This window comes from Hylobates moloch, unplaced genomic scaffold, assembly GCF_009828535.3.
Source record: "Hylobates moloch isolate HMO894 unplaced genomic scaffold, HMol_V3 SCAFFOLD_5, whole genome shotgun sequence".
Taxonomy (NCBI): Eukaryota; Metazoa; Chordata; class Mammalia; order Primates; family Hylobatidae; genus Hylobates; species Hylobates moloch.
Window position 1 is genome coordinate 139394178 of NW_026652280.1, and position 24981 is coordinate 139419158.

At 36.9% G+C, this 24981-nt stretch overlaps 1 protein-coding gene across 2 annotated transcripts in view; it reads right to left on the bottom strand.

The window, feature by feature from the left end:
* The window catches only part of HS2ST1 (heparan sulfate 2-O-sulfotransferase 1), a 193061-nt gene that overhangs the window by 99761 nt on the left and 68319 nt on the right, over nt 1-24981 (bottom strand). The gene's annotated exons all lie outside the window — the stretch shown is intronic.

The following is a 24981-nucleotide window of genomic DNA, read 5'->3' on the forward strand; positions in this document are numbered from 1 at the left end:
GGCATGCGCCTGTGGTCCCAACTACTTGGGAGGCTGAGGCAGGGGGATCATTTGAGTCCAGGAGGTCGAGGCTGCAGTGAGCCATGATTGCACTACTGCACTCTAGCCTGGGTGACAGAGTGAGACCCTGTCTCAAATAAATATATAAAACAAAACAACACAACACAACTCTTTCTGAATTTTGTAGCTTGGTAGCTAGAGAATTAGCAAGTAGATTTTAATATTTTAAAATAGTGTTTATGAGGAATTTTTACTGTAATGGGGCTTGCAAAACCTTCTTCAGCCAGTCAAACATAAACAGTTGTACCCACTCCAAGTCTTTTCAATTTTTATCCTGCATTGTTTCCTAATAAATTTACCTACTTGCCATTTTAAATGGCTTGTCAAAACATTAATTTATGAGCTGGACTAAAAGGTTACTTGCTACTGAATTTAGGAAGTTCGCTTATGAACTGCCTTGGAGTTTCTGGATAACTGATACTGAAGCAAATGCAATTAAGTAAAACATTCATGTCATTTTTGCTCAGTAATTATGTTTCAAAATATTACAGTGTATAAATGTTTTGTCAATACATGACACAAGCAATCAGTCTTCATTTCTGCTTAAGTGCTAGATATAATTTAATTATCAAACTCTAAATATGAGTCATTAACTAATGGTATATGTTATACATTATTTTGCCCTAAGAACATGAGTTGTGAAAAGTAATGAGACTAATTTCTGTATAACCTACTGGACTTTTCTTATTTTTAAGTCACTCTACATATTGATTATATCTCAATATAATTTCAGGTAAATTGACTTTGCTTCTCTGAGATTTAATACAGGAAACATTCTACTTAAATTATTTGTCAGGAAGACTAGACCAAAAGCAGCATCCAAGAATGCCCAATTTAAGTAATTTTCTATTAAAATATTATTTCTTTCCTCACAATTCCGAAATCTGAGTACCTTTTTTAGTTATATGCTACAATTTAAAATTATTTTATACCTGCTATGTACCCACAAAAATTACAAATAAAATTTTTTAAAAAAATAATTTTTACTTTCAGATTAATTTGCAAATAAGAAGATAGATTTTTACCATTTTATTTTACTGAAAACTAAGATTACATAGTTGAGACTGTTGACAGATTTAAAAATAGATGCACAGGAATATACAGAAAATCATAAACACAGCACTTCAAGGAGAATTTGATACCATTATTTTTAAATGAAAGACAGACAAGGACACAGGCATTGAAATGGTATTCTGCATCAGCACTGTGCATAAATGATAAACTACGTCACACAGTGCAAATACTGTAAAGTCAAGTGTCATGAAGTAGCCTTAGAATGAAAAAAATACCGTAAAGATGTGAATTACTGGAGAAATGTCAGAGGAGTGCAAAGTATTTTGAGATGGAAAAAAAACTGAGTAGAAAATAACAGGTATGAAGTGAAACAGGAGGTGGTTTCTCCTATCACATTTTAACCAGCCTTGCTAAGCTGGGAGTGTATAATTACCAATACAACGCTCCCACAGTGCTTGAGTGTATGTCCTTCTATGCATCCTCTATAATAACTTAGGGGCCAAGCCTCTAGGTATTCCCACCATTGTAGAAATGGTGGTAGGTGCTACAAATTAAATATTTGGTAGATATTTTTACTCATATGTTAGGAAGCCAAGCATCACAAAATATAAAGATAAATAGAAAATGCATGTACACATATACATGGATCTCTTAGGATGTTATATGAATATGTGTGTGTGAAAGTACGTGTATGAAACTATGTTCTAGAATATAACCTTTTTTAAAAAAACTAGAACAAGTAGTATCATAAACTGATAAATCTGAGTTTCTAAATGATTTTCATTTGCTTCTGGTATGACTGCAGGGCTTAAGAAAAGAAATTAAGAGGTTATTTAGGTATAATCTATACAGAACTTGTTGACCAAAAAGCCTTTATGCTATTGTCAGAAAAAAAATTGATCCTTCTTCCTACTGCAATGGACAGCATTACTCACTTAGTCTAAAATACTTCTCTTTTATAAGACTGCTATTTCACTTACTCCATACTGTAGAGAAAAAAAGTACTAGCAGCCATATAATGAAAGGACTAGAAGAATTCTACAACAGAACGTTAACAATGACTTGTCCTTATCGCTCTAACTCAGCAGCTGCTAGTGAACAAAAATTATTGCTAATAAAGGGATTAAGCTATTATCTTATGTTAGCAGATATTTAGAAATCAATTTTAGATTAATCATAGCATGTTAATATTATGAGAAGAATTGACTAAAATGATTCAAACTTTAGTTAGAATACTCATAGCATGATTTACCTTTACATGGCAATCTTAAGCTTTAATAATTTCATGTATAATGGATCAATATAAAGAAATCATTCAATTTATTTCATTCAGAATTTTCATCTTAACCATTCAATTAATTAAAATCTATAACCATTTGGCTATTAATCATCTGTGCACAGAATTACTAAGTGTTGCCTTTAATAAAAATACAATCTCATGATAATAGGCTTCATCAATCAGTAGACAGGCATTGCCTATATATGCAAACCAAGTCTTCTTGACTAGTAAGTGCTCTGTGTGCATTATCTACCTCAATACCCTTTATTTAAGGATATCTTACATGTCTGGGTTGTGTTGTAATAATAAACTAGCTCAGCAACGCCCATGGCTCACAGCATTACTAAATGTCTTCTTTTGAACCTTTTGGCAACAAAAAATAAGCTGAGTGGATCATGTCAATGCTAAATTGTTTCATTAATTCACTACTATCCTTGGGCAATACTAGTGCATTTTAAGGTAATGGAAAACATTACAAGGAAAACAGTAAGCATTTCCCCAAATTGCACTGGAATGCTAAACAGTCTATATAAAACTTACCAGTGTATTTCAAGATTTTCACAAAAAAATTTTTAATTAAAGTTTTGTTTTCATAACAGATTAGACAAGAATTTCTCTTATTCTACCTAATATTTAGAAAGTTACGAAAACCCTAATTTTATACAAAAACATGGCTCTAGAAATAAATCTTTCTTTTCACTCAAAAACGTAATGAGGGTATTTTGTTTACATGGAAGAAGTAGAGACAACAGTAATGTAATCTTCCATTTCTCACAAAATACTAACAGAAATCCACTGTTTTCTTCCATCACACTGATTCTTAAAAAAATTCTAAAAAGTTATTTTATCATAGGCGAATCCTTCAAAATACACCAAATTTTGGTAATATGACTGAGGAGAACAAGGATTGGTATATGAGGTCTTTCACTATGTAATTATAATTTAGGAGCATCTCAGTTCACCTAGTAAAAGAGAATCTCTTAAACATGCCACAAAGGCCATCTGAATACTTAGGTATCCAACAAGTGATGATATATAAAGGAAGAGCATTCAAAATATATACATTCATTTGATCATTAATTATTGAATCCACAACTGCTACAGAGCTCATGTTTACAGTGTTATTATTTTGCCAACAATGTGAATCACTGATGTTTATTTATACACTAAATGTTTAATATCAATTTTGTCTTTTATTGTAGCTAATTTTTTCACTGGCTATACCTTAATATTTACTTTATAAATTAATATAATGATTTAAGAGTCAATCAGTTAAAATAACAAAAATAGATTAAATATTTTATTTGCTTAAAAAGGTATCAGGATTGATTTATTGGAAAATTGGATAAGGTACACCAACCTTGAGCTAACAAGACAAAATATTGAAAGCGCAAGAAAAATAACGAAACCAACATGTACAGAAGAGGATTCTGCCTCTGCGTGGGCAAAAGGGTATTTATACTATGATAAGCAACCCTTCTCAATTTGAGATTCATAGCAAAAGATATCAACTTTAAAAGATATTGATACAAAGAAAAAAAAATCTTACCAGAGGGACATGATAACTATCTTTAAACACGCAACTGCCATCCTGTGGAAAGCTGATTAGATTAGGCTTAAACTTTTAACTGCAGAGGTCAAAACTGGGACCATGGAATGGAAAATAACAGGCACTTTTTGTTCAACTAATTATTCAAACTATTATTTCCAAGAACGACCTAATTAAAAATGAAATAGATTGTCCTTTACTAACATAACCATTTGTAGAAATTTTAAGTAGGGTACTGACGCTGGCCTATCAAAAACGATATGGCCTGGATTTCTATATTGGTTGAGAATATGCACTATATGACTCCTAAGTCTCCTTGTAACTCTTAATATTCTTCGAAAAACTTGAAGCTCTGTAGCACCGTTAGTGTTAATGTTCACCATAAGTGCACTGTGAATATTTCTAGAAAAGATATTTTGTCTTTTATATTCTCATATCAAACTATGGATGGAATTAGTTCAGAGAATACACTCAAACTGGCACAAAAAATTTTACTTTGTCATTCTTCAGATGACAGTGACTCTAATACAGAGTAAATATTTCTCTGCTTATAAACAATACTTGCTGCATGATGCATTCCTCTAACAGCCCCTTAACAATGTTATATATAAATATATATGTCAAAAGGGTAAGGAAAAAAATAGACTTTTGTGTAAAAAAAACCAAACTACATAGTGATTGAGATACACAGGCTTATATATATACATTTGTTTGTTTGTTTTGAAACGGAGTCTCCCTCCATTGCCCAGGCTGGAGCACAGTGGTGTGATCTCGGCTCGCTGCAACCTCCACCTCCCGGGTTCAAGCAATTCTCCTGCCTCAGCCTCCCAAGTAGCTGGGATTACAGGAGCCTGCCACCATGCCCACCTAATTTTTCTATTTGTACTAGAGGTGGGGTTTCACCATGTTGGCCAGGCTGGTCTCGAACTTCTGACCTCAGGTGATCCGCCCATCTCAGCCTCCCAAAGTGGTGGGATTACAGGTGTCAGCCACCACGCCCGGCCAGTATTCAGTAAATATTTTTTGAAACAATAAATGAACAACAAAAAGGATTCAGAAGCTATGTTTGGTGGCATAAACATTTTCCTTAGCCACATACTGAGAATCCTATTGTTAAAAAATGTAACAAGTTAGCTGGGGACTAAAAAACAAACAATTACATAGAGTTGTCCATCCCTCAGTATCCACAGAAGATTGGTTTTAGGAACTGGCAAATACCAAACTTCAGAGGAGATGCTCAAGTCCCTTATACTAAATTGTATAATATCTGCATATAACCTACACACATCCTCCTGTATACTTATATCATCTCTAGGTTGCTTATTACACCTAATACAATGAAAATTTTATGTAAATGGTTGTTATACTGTATTGTTCAGGGAATAATGACAAGAAAAAAAAAGTCTGTACATCTTTAGTACAGAAGCAACCATCCTTTCTTTCTCTGAATATTTTTTATTGTGATTAGTTGAATCCAGGTATGGAACCAATGGGTACAGAGAGCTGACTGTATTTGACAGGATCTATAAAGGTAACAGCATCAAACAAAATTCAAGAGAAAGCATAAAAGAAATTACAAAAATTGACTCTTTTTGCTCTAACACAAACCCAGAATACGCAACTCTAAGTGCATCTGATTAAATAGGTTAATGGTAACGTAAGCACTGAACTTTACAATGCTATTCATAAAAACAAAAACTAACTGGTTTTTGTTCATGAATACTGTATACATTCAAAAATTATTTTTTAGCTTTAGTTAACTGCAAATAAAATCCCATTTAGTATGAATACTAATGTTTAACAATGTGTATACATTATTCTGTTTTTTTCTCCTGAATCTTAGCCTAAACTAATTTCATATCTAACACAAAACAGATAAAATGCATCTTAAAGAGCTTTTGATTTAATCTTATGTTCTACTTCAATCACAGCCAGTCAAGGGTTTCTTCAAAACTTATGAGGCACCAATACTTTGCTTTCCCTATTCAAAGATCCTTCTTCACCTGATTCATCACTTATTACAGACACCATCTTCTAGTCTAGTCTGGGATCTGTGGAGCCATCATGGCGTGGGCCACACACACCCCTTGCTTATACAAGTAGATAGGGCCCAAATCCAACCTCTGCACCTATTGCTTCAAGAGAAGAGTAGTTCATTTATGTGTTGTACATTTATACACCCTAAGTTTCTATGAGTTCCACTCCTGAAAAGTTGCAAGAGCCATTGTTCCATATCTACATTCTAGACTAATCAATGATTCCCAAATGGCTTTAGATGACTCCCAAAACGTCCGATCAGGAGTCAAGGATTTTCAGGGTTGTAGCTGACCAAAAAGGGGACCTATAAAAGGTAGTCAGTGGGGGGAAAAATTTTTATTTATTTTTTTGCTCTAAAGGGCAAGGAAAAAAATAGACTTTTGTGTAAAAAAATCAAACTACATAGTGAATGAGATACACAGAATTTTTTTTTTTTTTTTTTTTTTGAGACAAAGTCTCCAGGGTCTCACTCTTGTCACCTAGGCTGGAGTACAGTGGTGCAATCACGGCACAGCTCACTGCAGCCTCAACCTCCCAGGCTTGGGTGATCCTCCCACCTCAGCCTCCCAAGTAACGGGGACTACAGGCATACACCACCATGCCCGGCTAATTTTTTTATAATTTTTGTAAAGACAGGGTGTCACCATATTGCCCAGGCTGGTCTGGAACTCCTGGACTCAAGCAATCTGCAAGCCTTGGCCTCCCAAAGTGATGGGATTACAAGCGTGAGCCATGGCGCCTGGCTAGGTTTAACATTTAAGAGTCTAAATAATAGCTACATACAAAGTTATCTCACCTACCAAAAAACTTAGAAGCAGTTGTTATTTTAAAAATACAATAGTCCGGCCGGGCACGGTGGCTCACGCCTGTAATCCCAGCACTTTGGGAGGCCAAAGTGGGCGGATCACGAGGTCAGGAGATTGAGACCATCCTGGCTAACACGGTGAAACCCCATCTCTACTAAACATACAAAAAATTAGCCAGGCGTGGTGGCGGGCACCTGCAGTCCCAGCTACTCGGGTGGCTGAGGTAGAAGAATGGCGTGAACCCTGGAGGCGGATCTTGCAGTGAGCCGAGATCGCGCCACTGCACTACAGCCTGGGCAACAGAGCAAGATTCCGTCTCAAAAACAAAAAACAAAAAACAAAAATACTCCTGGCTGCGGGGGGTGGCTCACACCTGTAATCCCAGCACTTTGGGAAGCCGACGTGGACGGATCACATGAGGTCGGGAGTTCGAGACCAGCCTGACCAACATGGAGAAACCTCATCTCTAAATACACAAAATTAGCCAGGCATGGTGGCACATGCCTGTAATCCCAGCTACTCAGGAGGCTGAGGCAGCAGAATCACTTGAACACGAGAGGCAGGGACTGCGGTGAGCCAAGATCGTGCCATTGCACTCCAGCCTAGGCAAAAAGAGTGAAACTCCGTCTCAAAAAAAACTACAATAGTAATACCACAATAACAACTTTTCATAAATAGTGTTTTTAAAAGTAATACTTTATTTTTAAAGTTCTTTAACTCTGAGCTCTAAAGTTCTAGAAGGCTCTTTTAATTTTCAGAGGAAAAATGTCTTGGACTTTTAAAAACCATTTAAATATTTGAAGTTTTATTAAATTTAGATTACAAATTTTCTCCTTCGCAGATAGCCCACATTTATGGCAGGGCAAGGAAAATTTGGAAAACCACCACTACAACAGACTTTTTTTTCCCCCAAAAGGAAATAAAGATTTGAAACTTATTAACAAAATTTAACCCAAAGATTACATGGTATTTTGGGGAGATAGGAACTTGGTTCAAAAAGATAAGCAATGGATTATGAGGAGTAGCCTGTGTACAGTAAATCCAAAGGTATTCACATATAGCACCTCTCATCTCCTGATTATCTCCACACAATATTTTGGCATTTTGGAAAAATAAAGATTTTAAAATATTTTTGCTCTCATTTTTCAGCTATTTTTCCTATTTCTCAAAGTGATATACAAGGTTATCAGGGTTATATCCACTTGTATAAAAACAAAAGCTTTCTTCCATTATACTTAAGATGAAGCTTCTGGATCCTGACCACTACAAAGCAACAAACCCTGGAAACCAGTATACTGCAGGCATTAATTTTGATTCTGAGGGACTGGTATCTTAAATATCTCTAGAACAGTAGGCATGTTTGGCTACTCCTCAACAGAAACTGAGGGTAGAACTGGTAAAATTGTTTCAGTAGTTATAACCTAGAAAACAGGGTAGTACTTTCCCAAGTGCAAAATTGTGTATGTTCCCACTGTGCTACATAGCTGAAGCATACAAAAGCTATAAAAGGTAAATGATTGTCATGCCCTATAAAGAAAACAATAGTAGAAAACATGCATAGAGTGAAACTGGGCAAAGTCTTACAAGCTTTCAAATGCACAACTCTAGATGTCCCCAACAATCGATTAGGGCAAACTACCAACTACATTCTACTCTTTGGATTATTTTTTTAGAACAGGAAGTCTTTTGTGTTAAAACTATTCACATGCAGTCTGATGCCAGACGCCACTTAGTCCAAGTTTTATTCCCTATTTGAAGTGGGCATAATTTGGAAATTTACCATTTTGGAGCTTCTGGACTTTAGACTAAAAATCAAAAGCTGAGAGATATGTTCTACATACTTTTTGGTAAGAAATACTAGAAACAGGCATTTAATTGCTGTGTCAGTTTCTATTACATTAAAATAAGGGGATGATAATCTTCAGTGTTCCTTAGTCTTAAAATTGTGTTTTTTTAAGTTAGTATTCCATTAGTTTACATTTGTATAATCCAATACAGCTTTAAGAAATGATTACCTGTACATTTGATAAGGTATCAAGCATAAATTTTAAGTCCACTTCTTATGTACTTAAAGGTAAGACTACTCATTATTTGCTTTATAAGAACTGTACTACTTTTGGGATTTTCATTTAGTTTTTTTTTAATGAGTCAAGATTTGTTAGGAGTTGGTTAATACATAACATGCCAACCCTGTTAACTGAAAACACAGAAACAAAAAAATTAATGTTTACATTCAACCAATAGGCAAGGTGTACTTGCTGGCATAACTATTTTCTCCCTTTTTTTGGCATAACTAATCATTTGGAATATTACTGCCATTTACAAAGAGGCATTCCAAGAACATATTTTATTGTCAGAAACTTTATTATCAGAAGTACAAATAACGTGGAAATAGAAAGTTGGGTTAAAGTGAATTCCATACCTACTCTAGGGTTACAGGAACAAAGAAAGGAAAAATTACTGTGTATTAGAAAAGCTGTGAAAAGACTCTTGTAGAATATTTGACTTTATTAGGCCTAAAACAGATGTATGATTAACAAAAGTAAGTTGGGGGGGAAAAGCATAATTTGAAAAGAATGATGATATATTCTTTTTGGATATGGAAAATGTCAGAAATATAAATTGAGTCAAATGGGAGAAGGAACAGACATTGGTTTTAAAAGTCTACAGAAAACAGCTGAAACTGAAGATGTGTAGCTAGATTATTAATAGATAAACAAAAAGAAAGGGATATAACAAATGACATGGTAAAACCACTAAGAAGAAAATAAAAGGCCAGGTGCAGTGGCTCACGCCTGTAATCCCAGCACTTTGGGAGGCCGAGGTGGGTGGATCATCTGAAGTCGGGAGTTCGAGACCAGCCTGACCAACATGGAGAAACCCTGCCTCTACTGAAAACACAAAATTAGCCGGGCATGGTGGTGCATGCCTGTAATCCCAGCTACTCGGGAGGCTGAGGCAGGCGAATGGCTTGAACCCAGAAGGCGGAGACTGCAGTGAGCCGAGATCGCACCATTGCACTTCAGCCTGGGCAACAAGAGCGAAACTCCATCTCAAGAAAAAAAAGAAGAAGAAAATAAAAATTATTGTTTCCAAAAAGAACAGATTACGTCAGCCTCAAAGATATTCCTAGAAACCTTTTAAAATACCTTGATCTTTCATGCTGTGGTATACATTTTCTAAAACACAGGGCTCTTTCCCTTTGAGGGTTAACTAGATGAAGTATAAGCACTAGTAAATAAGCTTTTAGATCTGTAGATCTATGCTTCTCAAACTTAAATGTGTATATGAATCACCTGAGCTTATTAAAATGTAGATTATGAGTAAGTGACAGCATGGGGGAGGAGGAAGATTCTGCATTTCTAATAAGCTCCCATGTGATGGCCAAAGAGTGCTAGTCCATGAACCACAGTTTGAGTAGCAAAGTTTTAGATGAATTTCTGTAAATCAGCCTTAATACTAAATTTTTGGGAAAGTTGAAAAATATTACATTGAGTGAATTTCATTTAAAAGTTCAATAGAAAATGCTTTAAACACAACAGAAGTAAAGATAAATTCTGATTTAAAGGTACTTCAGAAAGTCATATTAAATGTGTACATGTGTGTATGGAAACAGAAGCCTAAAAAAATTCAAGATCTTGAAACGTAATAAAATCTGTCTTATTAAAAGCCACGAATAATTCCACTAAGAGAACAGGAATGACTGTTGTGCTTCTGTAGTAAAACCACTGTGAACTGTAAGAAAACTAGAGACATTATGTCACTCGAGACAATAAAAATTCACTCAGTGTATTGCTTTATTTACTGCCTGGAAACTTTCTAGTGAAATGGACTTATTGACTTAGACAAGCATTTTTGAGACAAACATATTACTTTAAAAAATAATTCTCAGCAGTAGCTCTGTAGAAAATTCAATGACCTATAAAAAATACGCTCCTGAATGCTATATGTTCCTGTGGATGTTGAATGTATTTGGTCATGCATTAACTGTGCTGGTCAATCCTGAGGATGTTTTAGTACTTATATCAAATTTTCCTAAGCATTTAAAAGCTGATTATTTATAAAAACAAAGATATATTGGAAACCCTTAGCAAGATAAAAACAAAGATGACTTTAAGAATTATGTGTGGAATAACACAAGGATACCCTTGACCTCCAAGTAGGTCTTACCTTCTGTAGCAATCTGGTACAGCAAGTGAAAAGTTAGTAAGAATCATATATTGCTTCATTCATATGGTGGACAATTATGATCAAAGGTGTAATACAGTAGGCCTCCTTCATGTGCAGTTTCACGACCCATGGTTTTAATTATTCAGTCAACCACAGTCTGAAAATATTAAGTGAAAAATTCCAGAAATAAACTATTCAAAAGTTTTAAATTGCACACTATTGTGAGTAGTGTGACGAAATCTTAAACCACCCTGTCCCACTCAGGACATTATTGTTCCTTTGCCAGTGCCTTCATGCTGTATGTGCTACCCTTCCCTCCCCACCCACACAGTCACTTTTATCAGATTAACTGACACTGCACATAGAGTTCAGTACTACCTGTGGTTTCAGGCATCTACTGGGGGGTCTTAGAACATATTCCCCATGGATAAGGAGGGGACTACTGTATTTTCTTAATTTAATCTCAAATACCTGAAGCCGTATTTGCATTTGGGACACAGCCTTACTCCTCCATATAAGATAAAGATCACAGAACTTAGCCTATTACTGTATTTCTTTAAACAAATTCTCTTTCATCTTTAGCTTTTAAGAACACAATTTACACAGGTGAATATATCATAAAGGATATACTTTTTAGATAATGGCTTCAGTGTACCAGTTACTAGTTTTTTTTATGCATTCGAACTCGATCTGTATTTTAAAGTTGCTGAAATTTCTGCTCAGCTCTTAAGCCTCGAAGTCACTGTTATCAGATGGGTTTCCAGAAATCCTGCTCTGGGCCTGGTTGTGATTAAACTACCATACTTGAAGGACAACTTATATGCAGATATTATGTGCAGAATATTCAGTTCTCTGCAGTTCTCCCACCCCCAACTCCCATGATTAGGCCTCCGTTACCAGCCTCTCTGGGCTCCTTAGCCATGTAAAACTACTTCTTTTTGCTTGATCTCCATCTGGCACTGAGAATGAGAAAACTCCCTCAAGGAAAAGACCAGAATAAATATGGAGATCACTTCATGAGCTTCTCTTTTCTCAAAAAATCACAGACCCTCAAATCGAACCTACACCGGTTGCTCTCCAAGGCTTTCAAATAGCTGTTTTGTGTGTGTGTGTGTGTGTGTGTGTATATATATATATATATATATCCTAACATTTATAAGGTTTCAGTAGGAGAATTCATTTGATACAAAGTACTCAACACAGAACCAGGCTTATTAAATTTCAGTTACTGGGATTTTCATTTCCAAAAGTTTTGTCTGGTTCCTTTTCAAATCTGCTATGCTGCTTTTTGTGATTTCCTTGGAGATATCTTCATATGTATTATAATTCATAAGCATAGTTATTTTAAATATGTGTCTAATATTTTTAATATCCCAAGTCTATGGAATTCCAATTCTGCAGTCTCTTCTTGCTGGTTCTCCTTCAGTTGTCTGTTTCTCCATATGCTTTGTTATCTTTGACTACTTGCTGGAAAATGTAATTGTAGGGGTTCACTGAGGTCTAGCATAATATGTCTCATCTGTAGAGGCTTACATTTGCTTTGGGGGACAGTATGAGATTGGACCATCTCCAGCCAAGATGGGCTACATGTACCTGCAACACAAATACTTATGAAAGGCAGTCTATGGCCATACTTCTGTTACTTTTTTTTTTTTTTGAGACAGAGTTTCACTCTTGTTGCCCAGGCTGGAGTGCAATGGCATGATCTCAACTTACCACAACCTATGACTCCCAGGTTCAAGCGATTCTCCTGCCTCAGCCTCCCGAGTAGCTGGGATTACCGGGATGCACCACCATGCCCAGCTAATTTTGTATTTTTGGTAGAGACGGGGTTTTTCCATGTTGATCAGGCTGGTCTCGAACTTCCAATCTCAAGTGATCCGCCCGCCTCGGCCTCCCAAAGTGCTGGGATTACAGGCATGAGCCACTATACCCGGCCTTTGGTACTTCTTTTAAAAATCTCTTTCCATTTTGTTTTCCTTTTCTGCACAGCATTAAACCATCCTTATCTACTGTCCCTATCTAGTTACAGGCTATCATTAAAAAAATGGCTATCTTTTTAGAGCTTAAGAGTTTAAAGCATTTAAAAATTATATATTTTATCCAATATGTTGATCTAGGTAATTTAATACCTCATTTTAAGAAACCAGCCACCACTTGGTGCTTTCTCATCATCTTAATTATCACCTTTTCAGAGAGACCTTACCAGAGTACTAAATCTAAAATCACTCCACCAATCATTCTTTATCACTCTACCCTCTATTGTTTCTGGCATAGCACTTACTAGTCAATGAAATTGTCCTGTTTACTTTTTTTTTTTTTTTTTTTTTTTTTTGCTATCACTAAAGAGAATATAAGCTCCAATGAAGGCAGAGGCTTGTCTCTCCTGTTTGGTATGTAACGCCAGAATTTATCTACCAGTTACTGACATAACTTCCTATAGATAGTGAAAGAATGCATTAAGTCAATAAAGAAGATCACAAACCAGAGATCTCCTCACCCACCCCACAAAATTTCATTTCTTATGCATAGAAAAAAGAAAAAAAATTTCATTTCCTCCCTTTAGACAAACATACTATTTCTAACAGCTCAATCCCAAGTGGCGACATCTAATTCCCTTTCTCTCTTAGTCCTCATGTCACCTCTACGTTGCCCAGGAATTGCTATGTAGTGACAGAAATAAAACATAATGTTGGTGTTTTTAAGAGTTTTCTAATATCATAGAGTGAAAATAATTCCAGATCAAATCCTGGTAAATTATTAATATTCATCAGAGCTCTTAAACACCAAGGTAATTAAACATGCAATATGGGTAACTATTTTTACATAGATATGTTAATGCTTAGGGTAAATAGCTTACATTAGACTTAAATTTTGACATTTATGTGCATACTTCTGAAAACAAATAGGTCAATTACAAAATCAAGTGTAGACTTTTGCTTTCATTTCCCAATTGAGAAACAAGAAATCCAACAGTTAAATAAACATACAGGTCTAGACTCTTTCATCTCAAAGAGCAATGACAAAACAGTAGAGTTGGGAAAGGAAGAAAAAATCCTATAACTTTATGAAGTTCCAACTTTTTATTCTTGACACATACAGTACCCCTTATGTTTTTTTAAGCAAGCATTAATGAACTTTATTCTAAAGCAGTGTAATGCTACAAAAAGAGTTTTGTCATAAGGATGATTTGAAATTTGAAACATTCACATTCCTATTCTAAGTACCCTTAGTTAACAGATTTCCAGAAAACTTCATTATTTAACAAAACTATGTACTTTCTGTTAAATGCAGATACTTGGTCCATGTACTACAAATCAAGACTGTTAAGCAAAAACGTTTTTTAGTTCATTAAATTCCTTAAGAAACAATATAGCTTTCATTCTGTAATAAAAAGACCCTAAAACATTTTTTCTTGTCCCAGAATTGGACTTAACCACTGAGACCCCACTACAAAGCCTCTCTCACTGTTAAAGATTAAATTGTACTTTATACTATCCTGAAACAATCACTATTAATTTGTTTTAAAGAAACAAATTGTTTAATTATCCTCAAAAAAAGGATAGTAACCTCTTTGTGTAACAAATTTCAATCTCATATTACAGCTCTTATCACAAGTACTTTTGTATTCTAAAATTAGCCTACACTCAGAGGTGTTTTAACTATGGGGCCTAGTAAACAGTAACAAAGCCAAGGAATTTTGTTGCCCATAATGAAGTTAAAAGAAACTTCATCTAATTTCTCTATATAGCATACACATACACCCACTAAAGAGCATTGAAAATAAAATGTATAAAACTGCATTATCTGTGGAACATTATCTTGTAGCTATACAAACCCAAGTTTATCAAATTGCATCAGGAGGAAATGCAATCATACTGAATGGATTATATAATGATGAAATGATTATATTAAGCTTTCCCTCAGTGTGATTTAGCAAATGTGAATTTACATAAATGTACAATGATGCTTCATAGGTAATATAATTCACATGGAAGCAGGAATAAGGTGTTTTTTTAATATACTTCTTAGAACACTACATTTATAAACTGTTAAGTATCTGGAGGAAAACAAAATTTTCCTCTCTAAAATACTGGGGATTTTAGTTTAAGTTAAAAGCTTAACAAAATGGGCACACTTTGCCCGCCCCTCCTCGCTGCCTTTCTCACCTAAAGCTAGGCCCCCTTTGCAACACTGCTTATCAGCTCAGAGACAGCAGTAGTAAATATGTGTTCCCATATTACCCCACCTTTTGGAAGCCTGAAGATAAATCTTTTTTGTCTTGTCACTATATAGAATTTCTGGCTTTTTGTTAAGATACTATTTAAGCAAGTCCCCCATGCCACTGCCTTGAAAGAGATACACTTTGGAACTGAGGCCTCTCCCAAGTGATGGGTACGGCACACTTTAATAAACTTCTTTTTCTTTTGTTAATCTGACTTTTGTTTTCAAGAGAATGTCTCAACTAAAAATCTAAAAAAGGAAAGAAAATAAATTATGTTTTCACCCCTATATATCCACTGTATGTATTTTTATATTTTAATAATACAAATACACGATCCATATAGAATCTAGCTGAGTCATATAGTAAACATGTATCTTACTGATAAGAATGCACTTATAAAGCCTCTAAGGAGAGGGTAACTAGTCAGCTTTTAAATTATCTATAAATCAAGAAAACAAAACCTTAAAATACTATGCTTCAGCAGACATGTAAGTAGGAACAACACTCCCCCCCACCCACCAAAGTTAACAGTGCTGTATTTTTCAAAGGGAAACAATTTTGATCAAAGCACTAGATAAACATATGTAATCAATATGGGGTACCCCCCTGCCAAATCCTATTATCAGTTTTTAGATTTCTAAGTATGGTTGCATACATTACAAACTGAACCTTTTATCACAGGGGATTTAAAAGCTTTTGAAATGAAAGTCAGTTGATGAGGGTTTAGGACATGCTACCCCAAAGTACCTGGCATACCGAATACTTTAAGATGAATGAATTTGAGAAACAGCATGTACAGGAGAGACTTGGTGACCTTCCCTTGATGCCAGTCATAAGACTCTTCTGTGAGAGGTACCCTCCCTACACTGGGAGGAAAGGAACATAGACACAGACACCAAGAAGAATGTGAACAAACAGGCCTTGCTAAGTTTCCCCCAGTTTATTACAGTTAGCTCATACTTTTTATCTTATTAAATTCTTCTACAATCTTCCCCTTCATCAAAACTAGAATAAAAACACTCAGGTTCAGCTACTTCAGGTCTTCATTTCCTTATGAAGGCTCCTGTGTCAAATAAAACTTATGTTAAATAAATTTGTACAGTTTTGTCTTGTGCATCTGTCTTGTAAAGGGCCCCAGCCAATGAATCCAAGACTGGTAAAAGAAAAAGATATTTTTCTTTCCCTATACAGTACATAAAATAAACAAAAAATTTGCCAGGCGCGGTGGCTCACGCCTGTAATCCCAGCAATTTGGGAGGCCGAGGCGTGCAGATCACCAGAGGCGGGAGTTTGAAACCAGCCTGACCAACATGGAGAAACCCCGTCTCTAAAATACAAAATTAGCCAGGCGTAGTGGTGCATGCCTGTAATCCCAGCTACTCAGGAGGCTGAGGCAGGAGAATCTCTTGGACCCAGGAGGTGGAGGCTGCGGAGAGCAGAGATCGTGCCATTGCACTCCAGACCTGGGCAGCAAGAGTGAAACTCCATCTCACAAAAGAAAAAGAAACGGAAAATTAAAGTGTTACAAACTCCAAGTAACCCAAATTTTCAGCACATGAGTTATTCAAGATGAGAATGTTAAAACCTATTCTTTTTAAGGCTTAAATCAGCAGGACCAGTTTTGAGGAAGACAATTTTTTCACAGAACAGGGGTGGAGGAGTGGGGGAATTGGGGGGTGCGGGGAGTGGGGGGAGTGGTTTCGGGATGAAACTGTTCTACCTCAGATTAGATTTTCTTAAGGAGTGGAACATAGATCCCTTAGATGCACAGTTCACAATAGGGTTAACGCTCCTGTGAGAATCTAATGCTGCCACTGATCTGACGGGAGGCAGAGCTCAGGCGGTAATGCCACTCACCTCCTGCTGTGCAGCCCGGTTCCTAACAGACCACAAACCAGTACCAGTCCGTGGCCCTGGGGTTGGGGACCCCTGGCTTAAAGTATATTTAATCATTCTGATTACTAAAATGTGTCTTCTTTCTTAGAAAGAGTATTTTGTACATACTTTATCCTCTTCTGTTAATACGTTAATGTGAGTAGTAAAGGGCCAAACTACACTAAGCATACATTTTCTCATTTAATCCACACAGCAACTCTGTGAGGTACAAGTCTTATCTCCATTTTGCAGATGAGAAAACAGAGCCTTGGAAAGTTTAAGCTTCTTACCAAAGGAAGTGGCACACTTAAGATAAAAGCTTAGTATGTTTAACTCAAATATAAGCTCTTTATGTTGTTAAATTAAGCATAGCCTGAAGCTGCCTCCTCACATATTTTAGGTTCAGCCTAAAGGTTTCTGGATATAGTGAACTATAACCTAAGTAGATGTGCAAATATATTATAACCTACTATTGTACCAATTACAAGGCTTCGGCCAATCACAGGAGGCTACCTATTCAATCCCTGTTCATATAAGGCAAACACCAACCTGTAATCAATACAGCACTTTCTGTACCTCACTTCTGTTTTCTGTATGCATTTTCCTTTTTCTGTCCTTAAATATTATCTGACCACGTGGGAACCCTAGAGTCACCCTGAACCTATCATGTTTCATGTTCAGGGGGGGCTACCAGATTTGCAAATCATTCCTTGCTCAATTAAACTGTTAAATTCGTCTAAAGTCTTTTTTTGTAACAGATGGCATCAGAGTGGGACATGAAGTGGAGCATCTAGCAAGCCCCAAGAGCAGCCAGTGACCAAGAGAAGTACCCACTGGGCCCATTCTGTCCATTCCTGTCTCACAACAACCAGAGACTGTGGGTAAGTTCTCTCAGTGGAGCTTCAGAATCCAAGATTTTGCGGTTTTGAGCTATACAGGTTTGAGTAAATTTTTTATCTGAAGTTGGTTCAGAAGTCACAACAGAAACTGGACAGGGTCCGGCTGGGCACTCAGGCCTGTAATCCCAGCACTTTGGGAGGCCCAGGCAGGCGGATCCCCTAAGGTCAGGAGTTTGAGACCAGCCTCACCAACATGGAGAAACCCCATCTCTACTAACAACAACAACAACAAAAAAAAACAAAATTAGCCAGGCATGGTGGCATATGCCTGTAATCCCAGCTACTCAGGAGGTGAGGCAGGAGAATCGCTTGAACCCGGGAGGTGGAGGTTGCGATGAGCCAAGATCATGCCACTGCACTCTAGCCTTGGCAACAAAAGCAAAACTCCGTTTCAAAAAAAAAAAGAAACTGAAGAGGATCCAATTATTACCTGGATTGAATCTGGCTAGAGGCCTTAAATATCTGACTGGGTCAAACAAGAACCGGCAATAAATGGCAATACTACAGGGGGTGCAAACTCTAGCTTTTGAAAATTCACAGGGATTTTTTTATTCTATCCCCTTTGATTCTTTTTCTTGCATGCTTAGGTAGGAAAAATCATTGGCTAAGCTGATCAAAGAAATCTGATCTGAGAGGCAAAACCAAGATTCAATGTAAAAATGTGATGCTTAATTTCTGAAGAACTGAGTACTCCACCTTCTAGCTACACCTACATTTACACATAGAAGGTTTAGGCCCCAGAAGCAGCAAATGTTCACAAAAAATGGCAAAATCATACAAACAACAATCATAAATTACTGTGGAATGTTCCAAATAAACAACATTGCATTTTAAGAACTGCATTTAAAAATAAGTTCTCCTAAATAAGAACACTTTTACACTGTTGGTGGGAGTGTAAATTAGTTCAACCATTGTGGAAGACAGTGTGGCAATTCCTGAAGGATCTAGAACCAGAAATATCATTTGACCCAGCAATCCCATTACTGGCTATATGCCCAAAGGATTATAAATCATTCTACTATAAAGACACATGCACACGTATGTTTACTGCAACACTGTTCACAATAGCAAAGACTTGGAACCAACCCAAATGCCCATCAATGACAGACTAAAGAAAATGTGGCACATACACCATGGAATACTATGCAGCCATAAAAAGGATGAGTTCATGTCCTTTGCAAGGACATGGATGAAGCTGGAAACCATCATTCTCAGCAAACTAACACAAGAACAGAAAACCAAACACCACATGTTCTCACTCATAAGTGGGAATTGAACAATGAGAACACATGGACACAGGGAGGGGAACATCACACACTGGGGCCTGCTGGGGGCTAGGCAAGGGATAGCATTAGGAGAAATACCTAACGTAGATGATGAGTTGATGGGTGCTGCAAACCACCATGGCACATGTATACCTATGTAACAAACCTGCATGTTCTGCACATGTATCCCAGAACTTAAAGTATAATAATAAATAAATAAGTTCTCCTGAATTTGGCTGACCCAAGGATGCCTATTGATGTGCAGAAGCTTCTAAAAATATTGCAATATTTTTATTGCTTCTTTCAAAAGCCTCTTTATAAAAGGCAAATAAAAAGCTTAAGGAACTAGTTGATTTAAAAAAATTGAGTCTAAAAACCTTTTGGCTAAATTACTATACTGTCCTGAATGTGAAAATAAAGGTGGATAAAGTGTTTGTTAATAGAAGGTAAGCCCTCAGGTAAAATAGGCTTGCTTCTTTATAAGAGCTATCCATGTGGAGTCCAGGTAGAGAGAATACTTTCTTTGCCCTATTAGTTAATGGGCTTAGCCCTAAGCTCAGTCATTTTAGTTAAAAAAACATAGCTAAGTTACAAAGACTGTCTACTGAACTTAATTGGTCTCTAAAATACACCTTTCTGTCTTTTAGCTGGCTATTTTGAAACATGTTTATAAAAGAAACCTACATCTATAAAGGAAATGTCCATTTTTAAGGGTGTCTGCCTCTGCACCAGAAAGAAAGGGAGGACTGAGTAGTGAAACTCTTACCATTAAGATCACATGCCCAGAAGGTGTCCTTTGACTATTTCCCATGAATGATCAGTCTCGTTATAGGAATACGGGGTAATACGGGGTGATACAGAAATCCAAAGTATTCCAATCACACTGCATTTGCATGTGATGTTGGAGACTCACTACCCCTCCAAGCCAAATAACAGACTGTCTTAAATCATTAATTTGATTAGCCAATTTTTGATCAATGCCTTGTTGAGAATTCCACATTTGGGTGGAATTGGCTTGCCAATCATTAACAAAATGACCTGTTTGAATAGATTGATGTAACGCTATTCCGGCAGTGGTGGCCAGTGCAGTGACTGTAATTAGGCCCATGATCACAGCGATTAAAGTGAAAACAAATCTCTTAGCTCTTTTTAGAATTCACTGTAACATTTCATTAATGAAATGTATTGAGGGTGAGGATTCCCAAGGTCTGGGCAAAGTTACCGGAATCCAGATTTCTTCTCGAGCTCAAACCAACATTAACACTTTTTCTGGAGTCAAAATGGGAGTTAATACAAGTGTATAAATGACAATTAATGCATTGGACAGTTTGATTGTTTGTCCAAATTTTCGTATTTCCCACTAACAGCATGTAAGGAGGCTTAACATAACTGTGTATGGGAACAGTCAGGTTGGAGGTAAGCAAAGCAGAACGTCTGGATCTACGATGATACTGAGAGAGGGATGGTAGTGGGGACAACAGACAGAATGGTGTCCCCTTCCCATACTCGCAGTCCAGACATGGCAATAGCCAATTCCCAAAGTTCTGGGTGTTCTGGGCTCAGTGGTGGCTTAAATTTACATAACAAGTCTTCCCTTTGCTACATCTTTCCTTGTTTGAGCAAATGATGGCTCCATCAGTCATCAGAAAGTTTAGAAAAGGCTATTTTTTTAAAAACTTACTTTCCATCTTCTTGATGTCACTGAAAAAAAAAACCCTTTCATTTTCCCACAGATCTTCATCCCCACTGCAAGTAGAGCTGAGGTGAGAGAGATTAGCAACCTTTATCAGTATGGACGATGAGTCTCTCTCACCCTGGACATATGAATTGTAATTGAAAAAATGAATGGTGATCCAGTGGCCACAGACAAAAAAAGGTAAAAAGGGAAGATTTTCCAAAACAGCCCCAATTTCTTACAATCAGGATTATTTTATCTGGTGTCAATTCTTACCTTCCAGTTGAATAGAAATGGTTGGTTTCTTTGGATGGTTGCTGTAGATTAAAATTTTAAGTGCCATGAATTACAGGCATGTTCCTGCTACAGGGCCATTTGACTTGTAAACAGCAAGACAATGATGTTCCTAAAACAAAGTGAATAGAGACAGACTAACAGGAGATAAGATCAGAAAGGTAATGGCAGGGTCAGACAGTCTATTGCAGTGTGGACCACAGAAGATTTAGGTCAAGGAAGAGGCAAGGTAATACGCAGCCAGATCTCCAAAATGATCTGGAACCTGGGGTAGGAGCTACCTGACTCTGTGGCTTTCAGAACAAAGCATTATTATCACCTCCTTAGGCTGATTCTGCAGTATGGTTTTGAGAGCCTTTCCTGGAAGCTCAACCTGCTCCTTTAGCCCTCCTAACAATTCTTTATGCTTTAAAATCTTGCTGAAACCAGCTACAGTAGATTCTTTTGTCTGCAAATAAGAACCCTAGTTGGGCCAGGCGTGGTGGCTCACGCCTGTAATCCCAGCACTTTGGGGGGCCGAGGCACACGGATCATGAAGTCGGGAGTTCAAGACCAGCCTGGCCGACATGGTCTCTACTGAAAACCCTGTCTCTACTAAAATACAAAAATTAGCCGGGTGTGGCGGCAGGCAGTGAGTACCTGTAATTCCAGCTACTTGGAGGGCTGAGGCAGGAGAATCACTTTAACCTGGGAGGTGGAGGTTCCAGTGAGTCAAGATCATGCCACTGCACTCCAGCCTGGGCAACAGAGTGAGACTCTATCTCAAAAAACAAAACAAAACAAAACAAAACAAAACCACACAAAACAAAACCTGGCTAACCAACCTTAATAGTGGCGGAAAGCGTGTAACAGTAGCTCTGAAATCAGGGAGGGAAAAAAGCAGTCCCAGGCAGAACAGGGAGTATCTACCCAGGCCTATGGTGAGTGACAAAATGCAAAGGTCATGACAGTTAGGTGGTGTATTATTTTTCTATGACTGTCATAACAAATTACCATAATTTGGTGGCTTAAAGGAAAACAAATTTATTATGTTACTGTTCTGGGGATGAAGAAACTAAAACGAGTCCCACTAGGCAAAAATCAAGATGTCAGCAGGGCTGTTTCATTCTGGAGTCTCTAGAGGAAGAATCCATTTTCTTGCCTTAACCAGCTTTTAAATGTTGCCCTCATTCCTTTGTTCATGCTTCCCACTCCTCCATCTTTAACACCAGCAACGGCCAATAAAGTCTTTCTCAAATAGCACTTTTGGTTCCCTCTTCCACAATTTAAGGATCCTAGTGATTACCACTGGGCAATGTAGATAATCCAAAATAATCTTATTTTAAAGATACCTAATTAACAACCTTAATGTCATTTGTTATTTTAATTCTCCTTTGGCACGTAAATTAATATATCCACAAATTCCAGGGATTAGGACACAGACATCTTGCAGGGAGGGGGATCATTCTGCCTATTACAAGTGAGAGAATCAGAAGACTGGCTAGGTAATAGCGCGTTTCGATAGAACAATTTTCAAGCAATAAGATACCAACCTAGTGGAACTTAATGTAGCCCTGAAGCTGACAAAGTATAACTAAGGTAACTGTAACAAACACAGTCCAGAAAAGGCCTTTTCTGTTATAAATTTACATAGATAAATATTTATATAAGAAGTTACTTGAAAATAAAACCCACTGATAAACCTTAAATCACATACTTAAGAAAATCACTTTTAATAAAATAAATTAAGAAGGAAAGTAAAACAATACTTAGCAAATACAGCAGATAAAATAATCCTGATTGTAACAAATTGGGGCTGTTCTGGAAAATGTGGAACTATTTAAAAAAAAAAAAAAAAAAAAAGAGGCCAAGCTCATTAGTGCATTACTAACAGGTAATGATCACATTAACATGTCAAGCAAAGCTCACACAATTTAGGTGATTTTATAAAAGAAGAAGAATTTGTGTTTTTTCAAAAAACAAAAACACAGGTGTCATTTCCTACCTTCTAGTTGAACAGAAATTGTTAGTTTCTTTGGCTGGTTGCTGTAGATTAAAATTTTAAGTACCATGAATTAAGGTATAGTAAGGGGGAACAAGCATGTAGTAAAAATATCATAAAAGGTTTAGAAGCTTTGGCCTTTGAAAATTTTTTCTTACCGATGAAATCTCTCTAAACTAAGGAGAGTAAGACTGCCATTTATGCTCCTGCCAGGTATTTTTCAAGCAAACAACATAGGTTGTTGTTATTTTTTGAGGAAATTTAACCTCAAATGCATTCCAAAAATCAATTTTAAATGTATATACCAAGATTGAAATTGGGATTATTCTGTTAGAAATGTGTGTGTGTGTTTATATATATATGTGTGTATATATATATATATATATATATATATTTTTTTTTTTTTTTTTTTGAGACGAGTCTCGCTGTCTCCCAGGCTGGAGTGACAGTGGCGCGATCTCGGCTCGCTGCAAGCTCCACCTCCCGGGTTCACGCCATTCTCCTACCTCAGCCTCCTGAGTAGCTGGGACTACAGGCGCCCGCCACCACGCCCAGCTATTTTTTGTATTTTTAGTAGAGACGGGGTTTCAAAGTGTTAGCCAGGATGGTGTCAATCTCCTGACCTCGTGACGTGCCCACCTCAGCCTCCCAAAGTGCTGGGATTATAGGCGTGAGCCACCGTGCCCGGCCAAAACAGAATAAATGGATATAAACATTTAGGGTACTACGGGAGTCTGATATATCTTTTTAATTTCCTATAAATGCTAACGGTACTTTTTAATGAATAATTCTTCTATTCAATTCGACTCAACTCCTATCTGTAAGAAACAGCGTAACTTTTTTTTTTTTGAGACGGAGATTTTTTCTTGTCACCCAGGCTGGAGTGCAGTGGCATGATCTGAACTCACTGCAACCTCTGCCTCCTGGGTTCTCCCACCTCAGCCTCCCTAGTAGCTGGGATTACAGGTGCACACCACCACACCCAGCTAATTTTTTATTTTACTATTTTAGTTTTTTATTTAATATTTTATTAGTAGAGACGGGGTTTCACCGTGTTGGCCAAGCTGGTCTCTAACTCCTGAACTCAGGTGATCTGCCCACTTCTGGCCTCCCAAAGTGCTGGGATTACAGGCACGAACCACTGCATCCAGCCTTACATTTCTTTTAAACATTTAAATCACAAGAAGCTACTTAAATCCCATAAGCAAACATGATTAAGCTCAGCATATCTTAAATAATATCTACTTTTCCTTCCTTTTATTGAATTCTTATACATCCAAACCCTAATTAGTCACCTGACCTCCATTTTCTCTCACTTCAGTGCAGGGATTGCTTCTAGAGAAAAGCTTCCTCCTAGAAAGTGTCGAGGAAACCAAATGAATTCCAAGCTAGTTATCTTGTAAACTGGGCAGGTTAGATTACTATGCAGCTAGTAATTCTGAATCAGACATCAGAATCCTATGAAAACATCCATTTCTAGGGCTTATTGGAAATTACCTTCAGGCTCTCTCTTAGTAACTGTTTTTTACTCCAAATATACGCATTAATTTGTGACTTTGGAAAAATTAACTGACTCTCCTGGGCTTCAATTTTCTCATCTATACTACCTACTTTTACAAGGTTAGAAATACTGCATGCTAATGCCTCATGCAATGTATGATAAATATCAGGCATCTAATAAACGGTTATTACTCAGTTGAAAAAAAAAAATTTTTTTTTTTTTTTTTGAGATGGAGCCTTGCTCTGTCACCCAGGCTAGAGTTCAATGGTGCGATCTCAGCTCACCACAACCTTTGCCTCCTGGGTTCAAGCAATTCTCCTGCCTCAGCATCCCAAGTAGCTGGGATTAGAG